At 38.3% G+C, this 12,277-nt stretch overlaps 1 non-coding gene across 1 annotated transcript; it reads left to right on the top strand.

Annotated features, from left to right (window-relative positions):
* Positions 1-4,846: 4,846 nt before the first annotated feature.
* On the top strand, positions 4,847-4,954 carry LOC146915490 (small nucleolar RNA R71). Its single transcript, XR_015017097.1, has one exon. It is a non-coding gene; the product is annotated as a small nucleolar RNA R71 (small nucleolar RNA).
* The last annotated feature ends 7,323 nt before the right edge of the window (positions 4,955-12,277 follow it).

The raw sequence follows: 12,277 nt of genomic DNA, 5'->3' as shown, positions 1-12,277 counted from the left end.
ATTCGTTCCTAAAATAAAATAAAAAGCAATTTGAAGTAAAATATTCAAAAAGGAAATAATATTAAAATAAAATAAAACTATATCTAAATAAAACGGTACTAAATAAAGCATTAAAATAGACTAATCTATGACTCATCAAACTCCCCCACACTTGAATCTTTGCTTGTCCTCAAGCAAAAGGCAATAGACATTAGCAGCAACAAAGGATTAATCATGGCAATACTATTAAGAACACATGTCTCAAAAGATAGGTTTTGTTTCAAGTACACTAATCACAATTTCAAACATTCCCCGTGAACCTATTCAACCCAACACCAAGTCTCAAGTGAGTGTGTGTGTGTGCAGTCCAACCCTTTTCTTGCTCCTGTATAAGACAGATATTATGAGGAACAGGTTATATCCTTAATGCTAAAGTAACCGAGAAAAGTCCTTTCTTCATTTCATATAAGAGTGATGGGAATTTGGTTAAAAATTAAATTAAAATTAACAATTTAAGCACAAAGGGGCTGCAGGTGCTTAGGGGCTATCTATCCTCATAGGAAGTCTTTTTGGATGTAATTGTCCTTTCCCCCTAGCATTGATGAATTTATTTTCCTCATTTGAGGGATTTGGAACTTAAGTTTAATTCGGGAGTCACCACCACAATTAGGAAGTTAGGGATTGTCCTTTCCCCCACATGTTGGTGCCATTCTCCCGCCCCATTTTAACTTTAACAATTAAGAAGAATATAACAATAAAGCACAATTGATTATTTTCCCACACAAACTTATACTACTTTTACTCGAAAGACATTTAAGGGTCTAAGTTAACACTAAAGATAGAACGTGCTCCTTAAAATACCTCTTCATACACTTGCTCAAATATTGCAACCGGGTGCTTTTCTCATTGGAGATTTTTCACAATAAAACAAGAAATGGGTATAGCAAGAACACAAGAAACACAAGAAACCACTTTTATGTACAAGAAACAACCTTTAAAGAAGAGACAAAACAAAAAATTTTATGCTATATTTTACATTAAAAACAAGCTACTAGTCATGCCTTTCGCTATAAAAAACAAAACAAAAGAATAAAGTTCAAGGAAGTTTGGAAACACTATGACTCTAGACACTTTATTAGCCCCCCCCCCCCCCCCCCCCACACTCTGGGGAAGCATTGTCCTCAATGATTCAAAAGAAAAAGAAATTTAAAAGAGAAGAAGAAGAAGAAGAAGAAGAAGAAGAAGAAGAAAAGAAAAGTATGAGAGAAAGAGAGAAGAGAGAAGGGAAGAGAGGAAGAGGAAAGCTCACAATGTCTATTGAGGTCCATAAGGAGGACCTTGGAGTTGTAGGTGTTGCATCATCCAGCAGAGCATCTCATTGTTTTCTTATGTTAAGCGGTTGCCCCTTTGAACATCGTTCCTTAGCCCGGAGATTTCAACACCTTGCCTTTGTTGCTCGGTGCTCATTCTTTCAACTTCATTGTGAATCCATGTCCATCTTTGATCTTCGTTAAGCTCACCGGCTTCATGGCCATGGTGTTCCTCTTGGTGCAAATTAGCACCTTCTCCCTCATCGTGGTGCAAGTGAGCACCTTCTCCCTCATCGTCTTGCTCACCAAGAACATGGACATCATTAACATACAACCAATTTTCTTCCACCTCGGTGGTAGTCCGAGATGGGTTAGGAAGTAAAAACAAGATAGGCACATTTAGCTTGAGTTGGTAGTGGAGGGGTGGACGGTGTTTAATGAAATTCATAGCAAAGAGGGTATCTATGTTGAGCCTATTGTTTCCCTCAATTGGTTTTATCCCCTCATCCTCACTCACATCAAAACACCTAGCTATGTATGTAATGATGCCACCCACCACTATGTCTCCCTTACAGGCTGGTCGAGTACCTACAAAGTCTAGGTAATCAATCAAGTAAAAACAAGTGTTGACGGGGTGGTTATAGAGCATTGCCCATAACATGAACAACTCATCGGTTCTAGTGTTTCCTAGCTCAGTTCTACCCCAAATAGTGCAAGCCATCACCCTTTGAAGGTACCTAAGTACGGGGTTGTGAATGTTGCTAGCTTTGTTTGCCCTAGGGACGTATTTGTTAAGACCGGTGATTTGTTTCCAAAATTCAGCTGGTTCATAGTTATCCGGTTTTAGGCTAGGATCCCAATGATCATGAATATACCCCTCATTTGCAAAATCTAAGGCATCACAAAAGTGCTGAAGAGACATATTATAATCAACATTCATTAACCGGAAAACAACTCTATGGTTAAGGTTATCAAAATCCAACTTATCTTTTGTAAAGACAATTGAGCTCAAAAATTCATAAGTGAAATTCTCATAACCCCGCATAGGTTTCAACATATCAGTCCAACCTAGCTTTCCTATCAACCTAGAAACATCATCTAAAAGTTCTAGCACATCCAAAGTATTGGGATCAGGATATCGAGAAGGATGCAAGGGTTTAGAGATTAGGATTTTATACCTGTCCCTTTGCTTGTTGTCTTTGAACTGGATTTCGTGATTCTTAACTTGTGCTTGCTTCTTTGGGGGAGGACCGGAAGAGCTTGCTGGTTCCTTTCCACTTCTTCTTCTTGAAGCCATTTGACCTTGGTTGTGGTTGGTATGAAGGTTTAGGGTTTGTGAAGATTTTTGGTGGAAAGGATTGGTTTAGGGTTAGGGTTTATGGTTTAGTAAGGTTGATGGGTTTGGTTATGGAGATTTGTTGAGAATTTGTGGTTTTTGGGTTAATTTTTGAATGATTAGGGTTTTGGTGAATTATCGGTTTGGGTGGATGAAAGTTGTTTTTGATTGGTGGTTTGTGTTTGGAATGAAGTTTGTGATTGATTTGTGGAAGAACTGAATTGGTTTGATGGAGATATGAAGGTTTGAAGATGGATGTTTATGGAGGTTTTAGAGAGAAGTTTGAAGGTAGAGAGAGGTTTGTGTTTGAGAATGAATGGAGAAGAAGAGAAAAATTGGTGTTATAATAGGCTAGAAATCGGGCACGGCCGTCCCAACATTCTAACTTCATCCATCAATTTTGTTTCAAAAACCTGGCACGGCCTCTCTGGTCAGGGAGCTTCAAAAAAATTTCAGTTTCAATGAATCACACTTGGACAATTACCTACAAAACAACTTAAAACAAAGAAAAACAAACAAAAGTAATTAAATGCATGGGTTGCCTCCCACGAAGCGCTCTTTTAGTGTCATTAGCTTGACGGTTAGAAAGGGTCCTTAAAATGGATCAAAGATATCATATTGTGTAGATGACGCTATAAAACGTTCTTTCACAACATGATCTTTAAGCATGCAACAAGAGTAAAGAGCGGGTCCTTTAATAATATTTTCCAACTCGAAGCCGACCATTTGATCACTCACTTGAAAGACTATCCTACCAAGTTTAACATCAATAATAGCTCCCGCAGTTGCGAGGAAAGGTCTACCTAGGATTATAGGGACGTCTTCGTCCTCTTCAATGTCAATGACTACAAAATCAGTTGGATGCATATCCCTTCTATCTTAACAGGTATGTCTTCAACAAATCCTACTGGTTTCATGGTAGAACGATCAGCTAACTTCAACTCTATCTCAGTAGGTTTCAACTCTCCTATTCCCATCTGCTTAAAGAGGGACAAAGGTAACAAACCAACGCTAGCTCCTAAGTCACACAAGGCGTTGTCAACGGTCTCATTCCCAATCATACAAGGCATGGAAAAACTACCTGGATCCCTAAGCTTAATGGGTGTCTTCTGGATGGTTGCACTAGTGTCCTTAGCCAAAGCTATTGCCTCACTATGCTCTATAGCCCTTTTCTTTGAAAAAATTTCCTTTAAAAACTTGGCATATAGAGGCATCCTAGACAAAGCTTCTGCAAAAGGGAGTTTAATGCAAATCTTCCTAAGTATGTTAACAAATTTTTCAAACTTACCCTCGAATTTAAGCTTAGCAATATCTAATGGGGATGGTGTTTGGGTCTTATCAAGTGGTTTCTCACTTTCTATCACAGTTTTCTCACCTAAAAGCTTGACATTTTCTTTCTCAATATTTTGAACCTTGGCAATAGTTTCTCCTAACTTACTACCCCCAAAAGATATGACATTAACATGAGCTTTAGGGTTGGCTTCGGTTTGACCAGGAAAGACTCCCGGTGCTTGAGAAAGAGTGGACACTTGTTGGCCTATTTGGGAGATTTGTGTTTCAAGCATTTTAGAATGAGTGGAGATAGAATCGACCTTGGTATTGAGTTTGGAAAGAGAATCGTTCAGAAATCCGGTTTGGTTTTTAAGTTCTTGAAGTTGTTTATTTTGGTTGGCAATAGAATTTTCCAATAAAATTTCCAAATTGGATTTCTAAGCGAATCTCTGGTTGTTTGCATAACCAGGTGGTGCTACTTGTCCATAGGGATTTTGATTTTTGTAAAAATTTTGATTTTGTCTCATCCCTTGGTTGTATTGAGCATAGTTCATTTGCTCAACACCATTGATAGCACTACCTAGTTGACAATCAACACCAACATGACCAGTTATACCACAGATTTCACAAGAAGAAGGAGTAGAAGCAGAATTGATGGCGCTAACATTGAATTTTTCAAATTTCTCCGTGAATGCATCAATTTTAGAAGCAAGGTGGTCATAGTTAGAGACTTCATACATACCTGCCTCCTTTTTGGATGATGAAGAACTAGTGATGGCTCTCTCGTCTGTCCACTAGTAATGATTCTGAGCCATGCATGTCTTCAATCAAGGCGTATGCCTCCGTGTAGTTCTTGTTCATTAGGGCTCCACCTGCAGCTGCATCAACAGACATCTTAGTGGTATAATATAAGCCATTATAAAAGGTGTGGACTATGAGCCAACTCTCTAGACCATGGTGGGGGACAAAGTCTAAGCATTTCTTTAAAACGCTCCCACGCATCATAGAGAGACTCCCCATCTTTTTGATTGAACCGAGTAATTTGGTCCCTAAGTTTAGCAGTTTTGGATGGGGGAAAGAACCGGGCAAGGAATGCTTGCCTCATCTGATCCCATGAAGTAATGGAGCCGACTTCGAGGGAATGGAACCAAGCGCTAGCTCTATCCCTTAAGGAAAACGGAAAGAGATGAAGTTTTACGGCCTCTTGGTTCTCCTTCATGGTTCCACTAATTCGTGGGAAAACAGAGATGTGAAGATTGGGATCCTCAATGGGGGATCCCGAAAATTGGGTTTGCTGCACCAAGTTATGTAGGGCAGGCTTAATTTCAAAATTGTCATCCTCAACCGTTGGGTACACAATAATATCTTGTGGCTCAGCCGTAGACGGCGTTGCATACTCTTTGAGAGTGCAATTAGCCATGGCAGTATTATTTTGTGCCGCTCTCCTCCTTCTATGTAAGAACCTTTCGATCTCGAGTATGAAATACCGCTCGATTTCTAGTTCTTCGCATAAAAGGTTGAGAACCCAAGAAGTTAGTGATACCTGAAAAATAAAAATAAAAAGAAAAAGAAAAGAAAAAAAGAAGAAGAGAAAAATCTAATCACTAAAGAAAAGTTAATTAAATTAGTTAACTCCCCGGCAATGGCGCCAAAAACTAGATAGAGCCAAACCGCAAGTGCACGGTCTATCGAAGTAATAGTAGTAAGAAGAGTATCGTTCCGCTAGGGAGTTGTTCAACTTAATTAACTTAAAAAGAATGATTAGAGGAGAAGAAAGTTTGTAAAAAGGAGGTTTAATTGCTGAAGGTAAATAACAATAATATAAAGATGCCTCGGGATTATTGGTTTGCCATAATAACAAATCTTTCACTAGACAAGACTTTAACTTCTAATTCCATGGTTTATACCTTAATTTCTAAAGACCGGTTTCCCTTTAGCCCCTCACATTTCCGATGAAAGTCCGGTGAGAGTTTACTTCTAGTAACAAAGCCTATTTCGCTGACTTGATTACTAGAAGATGCTTATAAGGATTGAAATTACTTGTGTCTCAATAATTGCAAAGACTATTTCGCTGCCTTTGCAATTATTGTCTAGATTCACTTGGTCCAAGATCAAAGCTCCGCTCTCGCTTTATGAATTGATGTTTGGGATGATGGATTAACAATTATCAAACCCTCCACTCTCGCTTCTACAGTTTGATAATTGTTAACTCATGTTAAAACGGTGAATCTAAATTAGAAATTATGGTTACATAGAATTAGGGTGAAGGCTTGGTTCGTTAGGATTATGTCATTAGACTTTCCCAACAATCCCAAGACAAAGAAGTCTACTCACTCATGTTCATCGTAAACATGGGGGAAGAAGATAGAAGACAATAAAATAAATTGCGAGAAAGTAAGGAAAGGAAAAGAATCTTTATTAAAATAATCGTACTGAAATATTCTAAAAAGAGGTGCATGTTTATGATGGAGAGCTACTCAATTTATAGGTTTACAATTGACTTAAAAACTTAGCAACTATAAGGGCAAATCAGTAAAGCTGCAACAGGGTAACTTGGGCTTGAAGAAAAGCAGCAAAAGAGGCTCCTGAAGGGTGGCACGACCGTGCCACATGTTGGCACTGGCCGTGCCAAGGTTCTGACTTGGTGGAGACATATTTTTGTCCCGTATCTTCGTATTTTTGCACTGTATTTGCTTCAGTCCTCTTTCTTTTGCTCCAAGACACCTTCCACCATATATTCGTTCCTAAAATAAAATAAAAAGCAATTTGAAGTAAAATATTCAAAAAGGAAATAATATTAAAATAAAATAAAACTAAATTTAAATAAAACGGTACTAAATAAAGCATTAAAATAGACTAATCTATGACTCATCAAGGTTGTGTGTGGATTATCGGCAGTTGAACAAGGTGACAATCAAGAATCGGTATTCGCTTCCGAGGATTGATGATTTGATGGATCAGTTGGTTGGTGCAGAAGTGTTCAGCAAGATAGATTTGAGATCAGGATATCATCATATTAGAGTAAAGGCGGAAGATATATCCAAAACTGCGTTCTGAACGAGGTATCGACACTATGAGTATTCTGTGATGCCATTTCGAGTATCTAATACGCCAGGTGTCTTCATGGAATATATGAATAGAATATTTCATCCTTTTCTGGACCGTTTTGTGGTGGTGTTTATAGATGATATTTTGGTGTATTTGAAGTCAGAAGAAGAGCATGCAGAGCATTTGAGGATTGTGTTGGGTGTCTTGAAGGAGAAGAAGTTGTTTGCTAAGTTGTCAAAGTGTGAGTTTTGGTTGCGAGAAGTGAATTTCCTTGGTCATGTGATTTCTAAGGATGGTATTGTCGTGGATCCGTCAAAGGTTGATGCATTGTTACAATGGGAATCACCTAAGTCTGTTTTTGAAGTTAGAAGCTTTCTTGGTTTGGCAGGTTATTATCGGAGGTTCATTAAGGGATTCTCTAAGTTGGCGTTGCCATTGATGCAGTTGACTCGAAAAGGACAAGCTTATGTTTGGGATTCTAAGTGTGAGAAGTGTTTCCAAGAGTTGAAGAAGAGGTTGACTTCGGCTCCAGTGTTGATTTTGCCGAATCCGAAGGAATCGTTAGTTGTGTATTGTGATGCTTCTAAGATGGGTCTTGGTGGTGTGCTTATGCAGAATCGTCAGGTTGTGGCTTATGCTTCGAGGCAGTTGAAAGTGCATGAGAAGAATTATCTGACTCACGATTTGGAACTAGAGGCCGTGGTGTTTGTGTTGAATATTTGGAGGCATTATCTGTATGGTTCTAAGTTTGAAGTATTCGGTGACCACAAGAGTTTGAGTACTTGTTTGACCAGAAAGAGTTGAATACGAGAAAGAGGAGATGGTTGGAGTATCTTAAGGATTTCGATTTTCAGTTGAGTTATCACCCTGGGAAGGCGAATGTGGTTGCTGATGCTTTGAGTAGGAAGTCATTGCATATGTCTACTTTAATGGTTAAGGAGTTGGAGTTGATTGAGTAGTTTTGAGATTTGAGTTTGGTTAGTGAGTTGACACCGGAGGGTGTGAGGTTGGGAATGTTGAAGCTGACAAGTAATATTTTGGAAGAGATTAAGAATGGACAGAAGGAAGATTTGGAGCTTGTAGATCGTGTGGTGTTGGTTAACCAAGGTAAGGGTGAAGACTTCAGATTGGGAGAGAACGGTGTTTTGGTGTTTCGTGATCGTGTTTGTGTACCAAGTGTTCTTGAGCTTAAGAGACGGATTTTGGATGAAGGTCACAGAAGTAGTTTGAGTATTCATCCAGGAGCGACTAAGATGTATCAGGATTTGAAGAGGTTGTTTTGGTGGCCTGGAATGAAGAAGGAGATCGCAAAATTTATGTATGCTTGTTTGGTTTGTCAGAAGTCTAAGATTGAACATCAGAAACCGTCGGGTTTGATGCAACCGTTGTTTGTACCCGAGTGGAAGTTGGATAGTATCTTAAGCTATATTTATTGGAGTGTTGCCGAAGACTGTTAAGGGTTTTGACTCGATTTGGGTGATTGTTGATCGGTTGACGAAGTCGGCACATTTTGTTCCTATCAAGACCGGTATGTCTGTGGCGAAGTTGACTGAGATCTACATTGAACAGATTGTTAGGTTGCTGGTATTCCTTCTAGTATTGTGTCGGATCGGGATCCGAGGTTTACTTCTAAGTTTTGGGAGAGTTTGCAAGTTGCTTTGGGAACTAAGTTGAGATTGAGTTCTGCTTATCATCCCCAGACTGATGGTCAGACGGAGAGGACTATTCAGAGTTTGGAAGATTTGTTGAGAGCTTGTGTGTTGGAGCAAGGTGTCAGTTGGGTCGAATGTTTACCGTGGATTGAGTTTACTTACAACAACAGTTTTCATTCTAGTATCGGAATAGCACCGTTTGAGGCTTTGTATGGTAGAAGGTGTAGAACTCTGTTATGTTGGTATGAGTCAGGTGAAAGTGCTTTGTTAGGACCGGAAGTGGTGCAAGAGACTACGGAAAAGGTTAAGATGATTCAAGAGAAGATGAGAGCATCTAAGAGTAGGCAGAAGAGTTATCATGATAAGAGGAGGAAGGACATTGAGTTTCAGGTTGGTGTTTCATGTGTCTCAATTGCGGAAGTATGTATATGATGCGTCTCATGTGATTCAAGTGGATGATTTGGAAGTAAGAGATAATTTGACCGTTGAGACTTGGTCAGTTAGGATAGAGGATCGGCAAGTGAAGCATTTGCGTGGCAAGGAGATCGTTTTGGTTAAGGTGATTTGGGTTGGACCAACTGATGAGAGTGCTACTTGGGAATCGGAGAGTAGGATGAAGGTTTCGTATCTGGAGTTGTTTCCTTCAGGTAATTTTCGAGGGCGAAAATTCTTTTTAGCGGGGGACAGTTGTAACAGCCTAATTTTGTGCTATATTTATTTTATTAATTATTTAATTGCTTTTGTGTGTGCTTGTATGCGCTTGTATGTGATTATTTGCCTCTGTGTGTATTTTTGGTTGGGAATTGTAGAATTCGGTGTTAGAAGGGTATTTTAGTCATTTAGGACTCAGGGGTATTTTGGTCATTTTATGAGTATGGGTAATTTAGTAATTTTGATGAGGATTATTTTTAGTGCTTAGTGAGTTGTTAATTTACTAAGCCACTAGAGGGAGTGTAGTAATTATTTTATTACCGGTAAGTGACCGTTAGAATTACATTTTACCGTTAAGTGAGTAGTAACATTTTTGGGTTAGAATAGAAATGGGTTAGGCCCATTAAGGAGTTGTGAGTTGAGCCCAATTAGATAGAACCTATATAAACTCTAGTGTTAGAGGAAAATAGGGTTTACCATCATTTTTCATTATTAAGAGAAGAGGCAGAGAGAGAAAGAGTAAGAGAAGAGAAGGGCTTGAAGAGGAAGCTAGAGAGAGAGCTAGAGGGAGGTCAAGCTTCAAGGATTGGAGCTAAAGTGAAGCCCTAGTGTTGATTTTGAAGAATTGAGGTAAGGGTTAGACTTTAATCATAATTAATAGTTGTAGATTCTACCCTAATTCTTTCATTAAGTGGTTAATTTGAATTTAGTTGTAGAAATTGGTGCTTAATTTTGATGATATGATTATATGCATGAATTGAATGATAATTGTGTTGTTGATGTTGAATTCGTATGCTAAAATGGGTAGTTATGAACATGATGAGTTTTGTATGAAATTGATGATGGATGATGTTGTGGTTGTTAGATTGATGATGAATTCATGCTCAAATGTTGTTGTTGTTGTTGTTGTTGAATGTGTTGTTGATGAATAGATACATTGGGTATCATGAATTGGTGAATAGGTGATGAGAATTGTTGTTGTTTGTTGAAAGTTGTAAGAGTTGGAGAATTGATGAATTATTGATGATTTGATGTTGTAATCTCAAAACTTGTATATGTTTAAGTGTTTTGAAGTGTATGTGACCTATAAACATCTTTGGGATTAAGTTTTGGGGTTTGGGAGAATCAAAATGGGGATTTTGGGTGAAAATGGGTTGGAACCCGTAACTGTGTTTTGAACTACTGGTGTAGGACGCTTGCGCGTACTCAGGACGCTTAAGCGACCCACCAGCGTGCCAACAACGTACCAAAAGCGTGTACTTCCTGGAGTTTCTGGAAGTTGGACGCTTAAGCGTGCAGAGGACGCTTAAGCGTGCAACACCAAGTTCAGCAATTTTTATTTCTTCGCTTTGTGCACTTGGGGACCAATCCGGGCTTTCTAAAATGATTATTTTGACTTGTTTAACCTCTGTTTATACACTTAAACCTACTGGAACTTCGGGAGGATCGAATTGAACTTGATTTTGTGAAATTACACTTAACTTTTGAAAAACGGTCCGAACGTCGATTTTTTCGAAAACTCGTTTTCTCCGGAATTTGAGGTAGGACTAAGGTTGTATAATGTTTATATGATTTCTAAAAATGGTTGTGATTGGTTTCATCAAGTTTTAACTTGTTTTTCTTAGAAAATTGCATTCTTTTGGAAAAGTGATAAATAGAGACAAACTTTGAGTTTTTCATGATTTCGTCACATTTGGCCGGTGAAACGCCAAAGTATCTTCTACTACACTCATATGTGGCCTAGAGGTATACTTAGTTGAGGCATTGAATCTTGTTTACTTGGTTTGGTTCAATAACTTCAATTATTTTGAAAATGAGATACCGATAGACGAACTTTGTTGAAAACGGTTCCTTTGAACCAATTACCTTGTAAATCTTTTGTGAATGACTTTATATGATTAATTGAGGATATATGAATGGTTGTTGAAGGTTGAATATGATGTTTATCATAAATGTTGTATTATTCCACCTTGCTTGGTTTATGAGAAGAATGTGGGATTGTTGTGAGATATTCTGTAGTTGATGATGTTTTATGTGATGATGACTCATATGTGAATTGTGATTGTTGAATGTGTGTGGACATGAATACTTGATAATGCAATGCTGTTGAGCTAGTCAATGTAATTGGAGGTGCACATTTACATTGTCGTTGGTAGTTGTATGTTGAAGTTGTGCATTATCGGGTCTTGTTGTATGTCCATGCATCATATCATATGAAGTTAGTTGTGAAATGTAAAAGGAGGTGTACTTTTACATAGTAAGAGAAGGTGTACTCTTACTTAGATGTGCGGCTGGCATCTAATGTTATTGTATGGTACCACATGCATGTATGTGTCGAGTATAGGTGCATTGCATAATGAAATGAAAGATTGATGTGATATGTGAATGTTGTTTGTTGGTGATAAGTGGATGCTTGCTTGTAATATTTGGATTGGTTGAATGGATGTATAACCGGAAGTTAATTGTGTATGCAACTGTTTAAGAATTAATTTGACTTCTTTATATCCAATTATTGTTTATTGATTATGATTAATGTAAAGCTAACCTCCAGTGGTTTTTGCCGCCTACCTGTCTGTATGGATGGGTAGACGTTGTGCAGGAGTATTCTGCTTGCGGTGAGTGCTTGGATAGCTGAAGTTAGCCTCCGCTATCATTTTGGAGTTATAGTTTAGGGCTTTGATTAGGTTGAGTCAGTGTCTTTTAGTTGTGTGGGACTTATTTTATTTATTTGAGATGTACTTATTTGTTGAGGTTGGAGAATTTTCTTATGATGATGTATGGTTGACCATGGCATATTATGTAGGAGATTTTGTATATGAATACTATCCGTTGTGACTGTTGAGTTATTCTATCTAGTTATGCATGTTGAGTTTTTGGATTATGTGAGACATAGCGTCTAATTCTTGAATATTTGCTATATTCGCATGTTTTATTGCTTTAATGGAATTAGGTCGTTACAATGGCCCCTTTTTGGGACATGTGGCATCTTCTCAGCAATTTTGGGACGAAAGGGGCCAATATTGCTATTT

The sequence above is a fragment of the Medicago sativa genome, chromosome 6, assembly GCF_051527215.1.
Source record: "Medicago sativa cultivar Bolivia chromosome 6, Bolivia_mono, whole genome shotgun sequence".
Lineage (NCBI taxonomy): Eukaryota > Viridiplantae > Streptophyta > Magnoliopsida > Fabales > Fabaceae > Medicago > Medicago sativa.
The sequence above is the reverse complement of the archived record's forward strand: the minus strand, read 5'-3'. Positions and strand labels throughout refer to the sequence as shown.